Source organism: Cannabis sativa, chromosome 9 (assembly GCF_029168945.1).
Source record: "Cannabis sativa cultivar Pink pepper isolate KNU-18-1 chromosome 9, ASM2916894v1, whole genome shotgun sequence".
Lineage (NCBI taxonomy): Eukaryota > Viridiplantae > Streptophyta > Magnoliopsida > Rosales > Cannabaceae > Cannabis > Cannabis sativa.
In genome coordinates, this window is record NC_083609.1 from 15,918,571 (window position 1) to 15,934,463 (window position 15,893).

Below are 15,893 nucleotides of genomic sequence, written 5' to 3' on the forward strand. Positions count from 1 at the left end.
GAGTATCATCAAGATCTGAGCCCGAAAGTCCTTCTTTTGGATTTGATCCTTCACAATATTCCAGACTATGATTGAGGTACTGTTTGCTGTGTGTGGGCACTACTCTCTCACTAGGATTTTGAAATTGTATCTCTCTTGTATGTTCAAGAAGAAGGAGATGGGCGGCTATATATAGATAAAAAGGAAAGACTCAATTTTCTGAAAGAGGCAGTTTCCTGAATTACTGAACAATTGCTTAACTGCCTTATTTGGTGTGAGCCATCACTTTCCATTTATAGATAACTGCTAGGTTTAGGTTAGTAATTAATTGGCATTAAAAAAATGAAAATAATAATTGGAAAATGCACATACAAGTGGCCGGCCATGGGTGTTATTGGGCCTCACTTGGATTTTGCAGTTTCCACAATTTTATTTCTATTTTTCCAAAAATGCCAACTTTCCAATTCTAACTATTTAAATGTCAAAACTAATTATTTAATAACTAAAATAGATTATTAAATAATATTGTCATTTAACATAATCATTAAATAATAGTGTCATTTAACATAATTATTAATTAGAGATATAAAGTCTCATGATTAATAAATAAACCTAGAATCTCTTTTCTTTACAATTTCACCCCTGCTTAGTGAAAATTCACAAATTAAACATAGTCTAACTTTTAGAATTATAATTGATTAATCATAAATCAATTATTGAGTGTTACAAGCAGTATGGTCTCAACTAGAATGGGGACCATGGATCTATATTACTTAGCTTCCAATAAGTCGAACCGAATTTACTAGGTAAATTCCCTAACTTATTAATTCCTTGTTGAATCCACTCTTAGAACTTGGAATTGCACTCTCAGACTTATATAGAGCATTCTATATGTTCCACGATATAGATATGCTATCTAATTTAACCATCGTTATAATCTTAATGTGATCAAAGATCCTCTATATAGATGATTTACATCGAGATGGGTTAAATTTACCGTTTTCACCCCTCAATGTATTTGGCCCCTTAAAACACTTAGCTACCTGTAAATGATGTTTTAGTGATCTAAGATATAGTCACTGAAACAAGAGCTCATCCATTTACTTCTATTTAGCTAAGCTCGAAGGGAATCATCACTTGACTTCTATACACCAGTAGAAGCTATAGATTCCATATTTATGTTTAGTGCTCCCACTCAGTCATACTATCATGTTCCCAAAATATACGTATCACCCTGACCCAAAAGTAGGCTTAACTAATAAATCAAAGAACATGAATAGCACTCCTGAGATTGAGCCTAAGCATATCAGGATTTAGATTCTTTTAATCTAAGATCAACTACTGATATTGACTTGGAAAGATACAACGATAAGTTTATAATATCTTGTTTAAGTTCAATATCGGTCCAGTCCAATGTATACTCCATACATTCGAAACTAGTATACTTTACCAATGTCCTGGAAAGAACATAACACTTACTCCAAGTGTAAGTATACTTCATTGCTGATTGTCACATCAGTGTAAATCCAAAACACTGATAAACAGGGACTTAGTCTTTTGAATCATATAATCACAATCACATTCCACTATGTTGACAATACTGTAATTGTGAATAAATATATGTTCTGGACTTAACTGATTTTGTGCATATATTAAATATATATATTAATAAACATGAAAAATAAATATTAACATAAACCACTTCAAATCTCTTAATTGATAACTAATCAGATTGTAATGGGTTTTATTTAGGGCACAAAACCCAACATTCAGATTATCAGAAACCGAAAGAACAGATCCCTTGGTCTCTCTCAAACAACTTACATAGATAAAGTTTTAGAGACATTCTCAATGACAAAAACCAAAGAGGCAACTATGCCTTCTACATTTGGTGTCCGTCTATCTAAAGAACAGTGTCCCACTGATCCTCAACAGATAGAGGACATGAGAAAGATTCCTTATGCTTCAGCAGTTAGAAGTCTAATGTATACAATGTTATGCACTAGACCTGACATCTGTTATGCAGTAGGAATTGTGAGCAGGTATCAGAGAAATCTAGGACAGGAACATTGGAATGTTGTTAAGCATATCCTGAAGTACTTGAAAAGTACAAGGCAATTCCTGTTAGTCTACAAGGGTGGTGCTTTGAATCCCGTAGGCTATACCGATTCAGATTTTCAGGCATATATTGATGACAGGAAATCTACATCTGGGATGGTGTTTACTCTTAAGGGTGGAGCAGTGGTTTGGAGAAGTGCTAAACAAACCGTAATTTCAGACTCTACCATGGAGGCAGAATACATAGCTGCTGCAGAGGCTGCAAAAGAACTTGTCTGGCTTAGAAAGTTCTTCCCAGGACTTGATGTTGTTCCTAGAATGGAAAAACCACTGGTTTTGCTTTGTGATAACACTGGAGCCATAGTGAATAGTAAAGAGCCTCAAAGCCACAAGAGAAGCAAACACATAGAAAAGAAATATCACATCATCAGAGAGTATGTGGCAAGAGGGGATGTACTGGTGGAGAAAGTGGACACTGAGGACAACCTAGCTGATCCATTCACCAAAGTTTTGGCAGGAACTGCATTTGAAAAGCACCGACTGAATTTAGGATTAATAAAAATGTACTGATTGTTATATATTAGTGCAAGTGGCAGTTTGTTGGGCTTTGTGCCCTAAATAAAACTCTATTTCAATGTAATCTTTATCATTTAATTATCAATAAAGAGACAGAAGTATTGTCATCACTTATTTAATGTGTATTTGGTTCATGTTATCATTCATATATTTATTTGATTTATAAATTCATCCAAAAACCCTTATCACATTGATATTCTTGTTTATTGTGTCATCAGCATAGTGAAAAGTAATCAAGATTGTGTGATTAAATATATATTCCTAGATTTATCAGTACACAGGGTTTAACTGATGTGATAATCTACAACATAGTTTACTGGCACCTTGGATAAGTGATATGTCCTTTCATGGGCATTGGTTAAAGTAAAGCTTGGGTTGGATGCATTGAGTATGCATTGGAAGGGACCGATATTGAACTTGGATTAGATATGATAAATTTACCGTAATATCTATTCAATTCAATATCACCTAGTTGATCCTAGATCAAATGATCTTAATCTGACATGGTTAGGTTCGATCTCAAGAGTATTATTCATGTTCTTTAATTTGTTAGTTAAGCCTACTTTTTGGTCAGGGTGATATGTACATTTTGGGAACACGATAGTGCAATTGAGTGGGAGCGCTAATCGTAGATATGGAATCTATAGCTTATATCTGGACATAGAAGTGAAATGATGATTTCCTTCGAGCTTGGCTAAATAGAGATAAATGGTTGAGTACTCATTTCAGTGATTATGTTAGTTCACTGAAATATCATTTATAGGTGCTAAGTGTTTTAAGGATAAAATACATTGAAAGGGGTAACGGTAAATTAATCCATATACAATGTAAATCATCTATAGAGGATCATTGATTATTGGGATTATAACAATGGATAACTAATAGCGTGTCTATATCGTGGAACATATAGAGCGTTCTATATAACTGAGAGTGCAATTCCATGTTCTATGGTGGATGCAATGAGGAAGTAATAAGTTAGTGAATTTACTTTGTAAATTCTAGATCTGCTTATTGGAAGCTCGGATATATATAGGCCCATGGTCCCCATACTAGTTGAGACAATACTACTTGTAAGACTCAGTTAATTGATTTTAAATAATCAATTATAATTCTAAAATTAGACTATGTCTAGTTTATGTATTTTCACTAAGCTAGGGCTTAATTGAGAACAAAAGTGATTCTAGGGTTTATTTGTTAATTAAGAGACTTTGTTAAGTCAAATTAATGAATATATATTAAATGGTAATATTATTTAATAATTAATTCTAATTATTAAATAATTAGTTCTGGCATTTAAGTGGTTAAATTGGAAAAATAGTATTTTTGAAAAAATAAAATGAAAAATTAGAAAAATGGCAAAATTGCAAAGTGGGGCCCACTATCCATGGCCGGCCACTTGGGAAGCAATTTGCCACTTTATTTTTTCATTATTTTAATGCTAATTAAATCTAACCTAACCCTAAGTGGTTTCCTATAAATAGGTAGTGATGGCCTCAACGGAAAAGATGATGCAACTCATTCCTTTAGTAAAATTTTAAGCCACCTTCACTCTCCCTATTCAAAACCTTCTCTCTCTCTTTCTCTCTTCAAAATTGAAGCCCTAAAGTGAAAAGAGTGATTGCCCCCACACATCAAGTGGTACTCAATCATAATGTGTAAGGCTGTGAAGAATCCAGTTTCAAGAGAAGGAGATTCGGACTCAGATCTTGGTGATACTCTGCTACAGAAAGGATACAAGGGTTAGAGATCTGAATGGAAGGAGACACTAAATTCCGCTGCAACGACTATAAGGTTTCTGAAACTTTATATGTGTTTAATTCATATCATTTTAGAAGTTCATGTTTAGGATGTTAAAAACATACTTGTTGGTAAATCTAGATCCTGGTAAAATAATTCCAACAGTTTGCCCTCAAAAATCACTTGCAGAAATCGCCTATAATGACTGCCAACTTCTTCCTGGTTTGACTTAATCAAATGGTCTCTAATTCTGGCATCATTTATCTCCAATTTGGACCGAGGTTGGAAATTTCTGGGTTTGAATGGTAGGGCTAATTGGTTAGGATATTCTGTTTCTAAGGTCTCTGGAGAATAAACTTCTGAACTTGATTGGAACATCTCTACAAAAAAGAACAATCTCAATTCCTGGATGAAATTTATTTAACCAGAGGCTCAAAGAATATGATAAACCTAAATTTATATCATGCCTAAACCCTAAAAATTACCCAAAAAACTTAAACCAGAATCACTAAAACCAAATGGAGTGACAAGATGCAAAAGAAAAACGATCATAACCCATAAAAATAAATAAAAAATGAGAAGAACAGGGAAGACTGCGTCACTTACTGTTTGAAGTCGGGTAGTCGTGTGATGAAAAGTCCTGCAACCGAAGACGGAGTGAACAACGTGATGAACTTTTTGAACACTTAAGGTCGATAAGTAAATCCGAGAAAATTCGCAAAAAGTATTTCAAAGACAAGGAAGACATGCAAAGTTTCAGGAAATCGGGATGAGTATTTCTCAGAAAAGCTTGAGTTTTTGAAAAGGTAAAAAAGGTGGAAAAATGGAATCCTTACCATTTTATACTTCGAACTTAGTTACCGTCGGATCAAAATGTAGAAGATCCAATGGATAGAAATGGGAGAAAAGTGGAAAAGATTGTTCATTATTGCTAATGATGTGCCTCGAAACCACAAAAACCACCAAAATCATAGGCATGCATATTTTCAAATTGGATTATAACCTAAATACCCACAGTAATCATTTAAAAAGTACTTTTTATTAAAAAATTAATTTTTAAGGGGCAATTGTTATACCCAAAATTCGGTTGTACTTCAGAAAGTGACACGTGTCAATCTCAGAGAATATGAATCAACAAATATAATGGTAATTATATCATTAAATATAAAATGGAACAACTCATTAAATATAAATTAATAGAGTATATTTATAACTTGCTGACTGCATAGTCGTAAGCGAGATCAGAATGTACAAACTATCGATTCACGTATTGACGAGAAACCATTTTACATCAAAAGGCATAATCACGAGGGAGACATAGACAACGCATAGCGAGGCATCTACCTCGCTGTATGTAAAGAGGCATTGATGAGGTGAAGTAATTCTTAGAGCACTTAGCGAATATACATTATAATAACTATGTGTAATAACTTGAAGGACATGATTGTCCAGTCTAGAAGGTCTTATGGTCAAAGAGCAGCTCTTAAATTTCTTAGTACACTGGTGCTCATGCCATTGCTAGAATGCAAGTAAACTAAGTCATTCACTTATGTACTAGGTGAGACGCCTCAGCGAGGTACATTTGGTAGCATGTCCTAATCCATGTTAGCACTGACTTGCTTACAAACGGCTTAAATCACAGTTGTGTGATTTTCTAATATTAATTGCACGTATTTAAGTGGAGCGTAATTAAAGCCCACAATTTTGAGGAATATTATTATGGAATTTGAACTAAAATGTAATTAATTGCTAACTTATATTACTATAAATAGGGGCAAATTATACAAAAAAAATGGGGACGAAAAATCTTAAGAAAAAAAGGGAGTAAACTGATTGTGAAACCTGATTTAAGATAGACTTGTGAACTATGCAGAGTAAACTGCAAAACCACATAAAAATTTTGGTGTCATCGTTATTATTTTCTTTATATCTATGCTTGATTTATTACAAAATAGGCTCATAATTGTTAACAAAAATCTGTGTTAACATATATTTAGTTATATAGTTAATTTATAATTTTAATTATATGAAATTAATATTTAGTTTAAATAAATTAATAAAAATAAACAAAAAAATGTGTGAAAAATTGTTGTCGAGTGAATTTCGCAACACCAAATTATATAATATTATTAGTAACAAGAAGAAATTTATGTGGAAAGACAAATGCGAGTATTCAACCTAGAATGGCGAGTACTCGACTTGGAATAAGAAACAATCAACGAAGGCTGGAAAATAACAATAAGACAGAGAATTATAGTGGTTCAGTCAGATTATGATCTGCTTAGTCCACTGTAGCAAAGGATTCGTAGGTGCCATTTCATGGTGGATCACCCCTTTATATACAAAGCAGGTGTCCAATCGGTTACACAAGGATCACATTCATTGTTCATCCATTATTTACATATTGAATTGCAATAATTGAACCCAAGCAACGTTAACATTAATAAATGAATGACAGTTACTAAGTCCATCAACGTATGCGTCTTCCGCATCTGCGAGTTGACTGTTCATGTTCCGTTGTTGAGCTCGCAGGGTTATCATTACGTTTGGGATGTCTGCGTCCTTAGGTAATCGCCTCTTCTAGACATCGTATGTCTGGCTGATAGAACCTAGACATGCGAGTCTATACCGGTTTATCAAGGCTATTGGGTCGCCGGGACCAAATCGCATTATAGAGAGTTGATCTCTATGCTTTTATAGAAGTATAGAGAGGATACTCGCATATGTCCCGACACATGCAAGTTGGACCCATCCTTTCATCCTACATAATGCGAGTTACAGTTATGCGATCCGGCTTTGGTCGTACTCGCAATATCTCGCTGGCTTTATCCTGGGCGAGGTTTAAACTTCGAGGAGTCCCTCATGGACATTTCAGCTTTCATTGGAAATCTGAATATACGTGTCCTTTAAATAGGAGTCTTGTCTCGAGTTTCTAGGTGAGAGAAATCTCACTATAACAAAAATAAATAAAAATATTTAATATTCAATAATTTTAAGAAACATCCTACGGCGTCAGTTATTTACAAATAACAAACGCCATAAAATACTACGACGTCAATTAATTACAAATAATTGACGCCATAAAAGTATCATCATACAAAATAATCCCAATTAACCCTTTATGTCGTCTGTTATTTTTTAATAACCGATGATATATAGTCTCTTTATACTATCGGTTATTAATACTTGAACAGCGAAAGCTCTTAAAAATTATCTCCAAAATCAATTTTCTAGTAGTATATAATATAAACTCTCTAGGTACAGAAAATAGAAAATGCTTATAATACCATTTAAGAAGTTCCTATATTTATACAAATAACATATGGTAGATTTTGGTGGCAATGCTACTGTTAAGTAAATTTCCAAACTCAAAGAAAAATAAATTAAATTTGAATTTTGTGTCTTAAATAAGTTGAAAATAATGTTCGAGTAGTTTCCAATATAAATATTAATATAACAATGCTAATGTTAAATGCAAATTTTAGATAAAATATTATAATTCGTAATCCTTATGTTTTTACTAAATATCAATTCATCTTATTTTTTTTCTTAAAAAATATTGTAATTTCAAAACCTACTAAAATCAAATATAGCTTAAGTAAATTTTGTAATCCTTTTCGTTAAAATATGTTTAATAAATATTATATTTCCTCCTTAACTATCACTCTAGTAAAATTTAATTTATCTCTTGATTTTTTGTTGTCCTCTAGAAATATATCAAAACTATTACAATAAATTGGTCCCTCTACTTGTGATGTGTTCATTTTTCCAAATTGTTTGCTAATGAAGCAGTAATGTGATCATTACTACAAAAATGAGTTTTTGTGTCGATTAACGTAACTAGTTAAACTCGTTGACCAAGGCAAAAGTTAACCCCCACTCTTTTGCATCAATTGTTAATCGATGCTAATCATTTTTTTTTTACGTTAGTTACTACTTCGACACTAAAACGAAAACTAATGCTAAAAATGAAACTTTAAAATAAAAATTACAGGGTCCAAATTTTGCATCTGCTTTGCTCAAACACACCTTTTAACATCGATTATAGGGTTTTTGCGTCAGTTGTGCACTGACGCAAATTTTGGGTCAGTGCACAACTGACGCTAATTTACTTATAAGAAAATCACAGATTTCAGGCCCATTTCAAAAACCCTAAAATTAAAACTTAAATAAGTCAACCTCATGAGCCGACCCTAACTCAACTTCTCTCTCTCTCTCTAAGATAATCCCCTCCACCAGAAACCCAAAGGCTAGCCATTCGCCAGAAGCCTACCCTTCGCCCTTCACTCATCATCGTTCCCATCGCCATCTACCCAGCCCAGCCTGAGCGGTAGGTTTCCCTCTTTCAAACTCTCTCTCTCTCTCTCTCCCTCTCTCTCACTCTCTCTCTCTCTATATATATATATATATATTTCTATCTTTTAATCACTCTCTTAATTTTTCATTTTTCGATTTCTTATTTCATTATAATTAATCTAATGTTGCCTTTTCTTTTTTCAGGCTTATGGTTGTATGGTGGTGGTTATACGATGGTGCGGTGGTGGTGGTGCGATGGTATTTTTTGTTTAAAATAATAATGTGTAATTTGAGATATATTTTTATTATTTGAGATTTTTATTTGAAATTTTAGATTTGAATTTATATTTTTGGTATATAAACAAATGCTCATATTGTTTATCTAATATTATGTTATTTTTTTAAACGATTGATCTAATATTATATTTATTATTAGTTAGAATTGTTTGGTTTCAACTTTTTTTTATGTTTTTTAAAATGTTTTTGCTTCATTTCATAACCGAATAAAAAATAGATAGTGTCACTGTACTGGTCTTTTGTTTCGATTATGAACCGAGAAAGAAAACTTTTTTTGCTTCGGTTCATAACCTAAGAAAAAAATTAGTATTGACGTCTATGACTATATCGTCAGTTACACCCTCCTAAGCAAATAGTTTATCTGTCACTTAAAAATTATAGTAAAAAGTCATTTTTATAGTAGTGGATGATAATGTTTGTATAATAATATATTCATAAACAATAGCCTAATAACAAAATTTATAAATATTTATCTAGAATTTTAGATTAATCTAAAATGGATTTAATGTAAATGTAAGTAAAATAATTTTAAACTAAATTAACTAAGTTAAATAAATTCACATTTTGTAACGATACTGATAGGAACTACCTGTTCAAATTGTATCAATAGAAGAAGAAATGTAGAAGAATAAGACTTCAGAGGTTGTAAGAATGGAAAAAGTCTTTGTATTAGTTTGCCTAGGATTTTGAGAGGATGGTTCTCTCCCAAACGGTTACAATAAACTCAACATCTTCCAACACAAAAATAAAATTGCCTCACTCCTTTTACTCCCAATTACAGAGTGTACTCAAAAGAGCCACACCCTAACAAAACCCCATAACCACTTACTGCAAGCTCCCCAATTAATCCTCTGTGATATTGACCACTGTCCCCTTCCTAGTCTTGTGGGTGTACACATATGTGATGGTTGGTCTATCAATACCCCCCGTACGAGTCTCACCTTGTCGTTAAGGTGAAAGTGTGGGAATTTAATGACTGCAAAGTCCTTCCTAGTATCCTAAGATGGTGGTAACACCACCTATTTATTGAGCTCCTTAGAGATGATTTATGTGTGCTAGGTTGGACCAACACCTCTGCTAGTTCTAGTAGCCATTCTAATTCAGTAGTGGGATTCAAAGGTAGCTCAGATGGTTGTTGGTGTGGTCCCAATGTAGCTCGCAACAGTAAGACATGGAAAATGTGGTGGATAGAGGCTTTTGGAGGCAGTTCGAAATGGTAAGCCGATATACCAATGCGAGCCAAGACTTGAAAGAGCCCAAAAAAGTGGAGACAACTTCTCGTTGTGGGGCTTGGCTACTATGAATTTGGCGCTATGGCCTAAGTTTGACATAGACCGAATCCCCAACCTCAAATGGCAACTCTCGTCATTTCTTATAGACTTGAGACTTCATTTTCTATTGAGTGCAGTTGAGATTTTCTTTCAGCAACATTAGAATGACATCTCGAGCTTAAAGTTGTTGCTCAACTTCAAAGACTTTAGTTTTGGCTAGTTTGAATTTTGAAAGGTGTCATGCCCATTGAAACATGGTAAGAGTGTTGTACCAGTACTCTACCCACACGAGCCTCTTAACCCATTTGTTAGGCTTATAACCAACAAAACAACATAAGTAAGTCTCCAAGAAACGATTAACAACTTTAGTTTGACCATCTGATTGTGTGTGATAGGAGACATCGTCCTTCAAGTTGGTTCCTTCTAAACAAAATAGCTCTTTACGAAAAAGGCTAAGGAAATTCATATCACGGTCTAACACACTTGAACATGGGAAGCCATGGAGTTTGACCTTCTCCCACTCAAACACTTCAGCAACAGTTGTTGCCGTACAAGGGTGGCGTAGGGGGTATAAATGACCATATTTAGTCAGGCAATCCACCACCACCAAAATAAAATCAAAACCACAAGACATGGGAAGCCCCTTGATTAAGTACATTGAAATATCTTCCCAAACTTTCTCAAGAATTGGTAACATTTGTAATAAGCCTGCAAAAGGCTAAGCGAAATACTTATTTTATTGGCAAATAGTGCACTGTGTCACGAACTTTTGAACATCTTTTCTCATACTAGGCAAATAAAAATTAGCTGCCACTCGTTAAATTGTTTGGAACAACCCCCTAATGACCTCCCACGAAGTTGCGCTGATATATTTTTGCAATAAGAGTTGAATGCAAGGTAAGGTAGATTGCATTGCAAAATTTCCCACAGAAACGTAGCACCCCCTATACAAGAGTTTAACTGCCCCCATCATTACCTTTATTGAGTTTCATAAGAATCTTAGACAGCAAAGGTTCAACTTTTGCTTGGTCTTGTATGTCCAGAATAGAGACAACATTTGGCACAAAAATGGTAGCCAAAGATGAGTAATACTAAACCCGCAAAAGTGCTTCCATTGCCTTTCTTCAAACCTCGATTGAACTTAAATTCAAAGTCATATCCCAAAAGCTTAGGTGGCGTTTGGTAACACTTTTTTAATCAGTTTTCTGTTTTTAAAAGTAGAAAAGTGAAAATATTTTTCAAAAACATGTTCTATAAAACTGTTTTTACTTTTCAATTTTATAATTAGAATCAAAATTTTAAAAACAACAAAAATCACTTTCAATATTTTTTTAAACAGTTTTTTTTTTCTTAATCAATCTTTTGGATTACGACCAGACCCGGACCCAAATCCCCTCCCCACGGCCCTGGCGCTGAACCCGGCTTTTGACTTGAACCCAAATCCGACCCCGAACCTAGACCCGACTTAAATAAAATCAAAAAATAAAAATAAAAATGAACTTCACAGAACACACTTTTGTTTTCTGTTTTTAAAATTGAAAAACAAAAGTAGTTACAGAACGCATTTTTGTTTTTCAAAAATAAATTTTTTAAAAACAAAAATTTTACTTTCATTTTTTGATTAAAAAATTAAAAAACAAAAGTGTTACCAAACGGCACCTTAGTTAGCAACTTTTTGGACTCATCTGCCACCAATCTTTACTCTAAAAGGTACTTACGTTGGTCTGTACGGACTACGAATTTTCACCCATGATGATGTGAGCACCATTTTTGAATAATAATCATAGTGGCCATAACCTCACGTTCATAAACTTAATTAGCATGACATAGGAGACAAAACGTAAATGCAAAAACAATAAGTTGCTAATTTTTCATGAACACTGCCCCAAGTCCAACACTAGAAGCACAATTTTCATTATAAAGGAACCTTACATTTCAGGTGAGGCCAAGACTAGCACTGAGCACATGGTTGTCTTTAGTTACTGAAAGGCTTGGGCTTCCTGGTTCCATCTAAAAGAGCCTTTTTTCAACTAATCATTCAAGAGTCAATAAATGGTGCCATATTCCTTGAAAAATTTGCAGTATTATCCTGTGAGCCTAAAAAATCCCCGTACTTTTAGTGTCTTAGGAAATGACCATTATAACATGGTTTCCACTTTGGCAATGTCTTCTAAAACACCTTGTGCCAAGATGATATGCCCCATGTACTCTACTCGGTCCTGCCCAAACAAGTATTTTTTTTCTTGTTGGCATTTTGTTATCCCGATTTTTGCCCACCTGACGTGGCATGTCCACGTGGCCAAGAACAATACTACATGGCCACTCAGGGCACTGTCCCATACAAGAAGCCCCCTTCTATTGAAAGGGAGATGAGCAAGAGGGACATTTGTAAGTTCTACCATTTTCACAATGACTTCCCCCATGACACTAATGAGTGTCAGAACTTGAAGAGGGAGATTGAATTCCTCATAAGGAAGAACAATCCCCACTTGCATTATTATGTGTATAATAACCAATATGAGGCACAAGCTACCTAGAATGGAAACCCTATGCCACCTTTAGTGGCGGGTCACTTAGGGGTCATTATTTACAGACCCCACATTACAAGCGAGACTAGCAAGGCTAGGGAACGCTATGCTCGGACATTGTCTCACGAGCCACAAAGTGATATCCTGGTTATCAAAGAAAGGGGCTCCAAGTAACCAAAGCTCAAAGAGCCCACTATCTCTTTAACAGAAGGAGATGCTGCTCAAGTTAACTTCCTGCACAATTATCCCTTGGTTATTACTGTACAAATCGGGAATATAACAGTTGCATGGTGCGTGGTGGACAATGGAGCCTCCTCCAATATTCTTTTTAGAACAATATATGAAAAGATAGGGCTCTAGCTAACTGATATGGCACCATGCACACAAGTAATTTATGGCTTCTTGGCCAAGGCATTGTGCCCATAGGGTACATTTGATTGCCCCTAATGGTTAGAGAGAATCCAAAAACAAGAACGTTGATGGCATAGTTTGTTGTAATAAGCGTGCCTTTAGACTTTAATGCCATGATTGGTTGTCCAGCCCTGTATGACCTAAAGGCAGTAACACCCATCTACCACCTATGCCTAAAGTTCCCAACAAGGCATGGGATAGGATGTTTAAGGGGAGACCAACAATTTGTCCGTCATTGTTACAACTTAACCTTGAACAAAGAAAAAAAAGAGAAGATGTCCGCTAAGAGTTCTAATCAAGAGCCCACGAAAGGGCAATGATTTCCAACCCAAAGCGGGGACGCTGACATAGATCCTCGCTTTGGGGATCCTACAAAATGCTTTGGACTTGTGGAAGAACTGGAAGAAGTGAAGGATGATCCCACTTTTACAGCTAGAAGACTAAAGGTTGGGAATGGTTTAGTGACATAAATGAAATAAGTATTGATAAAATTTCTAAGGGCGAACCTTAACCACTTCACATGGTCACATGGAGACATGGTCGGAATAGACCCCTTTGTGATGACCCATGCTCTCAATGTTGATCAAAACTTCCACACTATACAACAGAAAAAGGAGGTTACTGGATAAAGAGTGCACCCAAGCGCTTAAATATGAAGTCAAAAGGCTAAGGGCCCATAATTTTATCATCAAAGCATTCTATCCACTTTGGGTATCAAACCCTGTGTTGGTGCCCGAACCAAACAAAAAGTTGAGGGTATGCATAGACTTCACCAACCTGAACAAAGCATGTCCAAATGACTGATTTTTTCTTTGAAAGATCGACCAGCTAGTAGATTCTACAACTGGCCATGAAATCCTAAGCTTCATGGATGCATACTTAGGTTACAACCAAATCAAGATGCACCCACCTGATCAAGAGCACATAAGCTTCATCATAGACTTATGCCTATCCTGCTACAAAGTCATGCCCTTCGGGCTGAAAAATGTAGAGGCCACCTTTTAGAGGCTTGTGAACAAAATGTTCAAAGATCTAATTGGCCGCAATATGGAGGTGTATGTGGAAAACATGTTGGTCAAGTCCAAAAAGGTTGGGGGCATGTGGAGGATCTAGATGAATGTGTTAAGATCCTCCGTAAGTATAACATGAAGCTCAACCCCTCAAATGTTCTTTTGGAATAGGCTTAGGCAAATTCCTTGGCTTCATACTCAATGCTAGTGGAATAGAAGAAAACCCACACAAGATTTAAGCCCTTTTAGACATGAAGCCGGTCACAATAATAAAGAAAGTACAAATCTTGACGGGACGTGTTGCTACACTAAGTAGATTTTCGTAATAATTCCACGGACAAACGCGTAGCCTTTTTCAATATTCTTAGAGGAAAAAAAATAGTGGACAGGGGAGTGTGAACAAGCACTCAAAGAGCTGAAAAATAATTGGCTCAACCTCCTGTCCTATCAAAACCTCTTTATAATGAAGAGCTAGGTGTATACCTGGATGTCACACAAACATGTTGTGAGTGCAATCTTAATAAGAGAAGAAGACGGTATACAATACCCATTATACTACATTAAAAAGAGACTGATCGATGTGAAAACTCAATACCCACTCATGGAGAAGCTGACCTAGAACTTACTCCTAGCATCCACAAAGCTAAGGCTATACTACCAAGCTCACCCAATAAAGGTGTACATCGACCAGCCATTATGGCAGGTTTTGCAAAAACCTGAAGCATTCAGCCGACTACTCAAGTGGGCCATCAAACTCGACCAATTCAATATCACATATGAATCGAGAATAGCCATAAAAGGCCAAGCTTTAGCAAACTTCATGACTGAATGTACAAGCATACCTCTTCAAATCTCTCAAGATTCAAGAGAAAAGCAACAACTAGAGAAGAAGCGAGAGTAAGAGCAGCAACGAAAACTTAAAGAATCAACATTGAAACTACATGGTTATAGAAGCTGTGCTGACCAATTGTCTGATGCAGGCATTGCCCTTATAACACCTGGGGGCAACAACTGCACAGAGCAATCAAATTTAACATCAAAGCCTCTAACAATGGGGCTGAATATGAACCTTTGATTGCTGGCCTCATGCTGGCGCATGAAGTACGGGCTGGCCACCAGGACATATATAGCAGCTCTTAACTAGTTGTAAATCAAATCCTAGGTGAATATACAACTCGAGGTGAAAGAATGATGGCCTATCTGAGAAAGATTTAAGACTTTCTAAGTTAGCTCAAAGGCTATACAATAAGGCAGATCCCTCGAGAATAAAATGCCATAGCAGATGCACTTGCCCGTTTGGCAAGCAACACCATTTCCGATAAGGCAAACCTTGTGCCAATACAGTTCCTAAAAGAATGTAGCATTACCATCCCTTAAGAAGTTGACCTGTTGGATGACAATCCAACATGGGTGACCCTTGTTGCAACTTACCTCCAAACTGGAGCCTTGCTTGAAAACAAAAATGAGACAAAAAAGATGAGAGGAAATGCTACTAGGTATCTAATCCTAGATGGAGCTTCTCAATGTTGCTCTTAAGGTGTGTCACTAAGACAAAAGTCAAGCGTCTGACGATATAAGTGCATGAAGGCTTTTACAACAATCATGCTAGGGGAAAATCCCATCCAAAAAGATACTTTAACAAGGGTACTATTAGCCAACAATGATTGAGGATTTGATGGACTATGTAAAAAAATGTGACAAGTGCATACGATTCTCGAAGATCCCTAGAG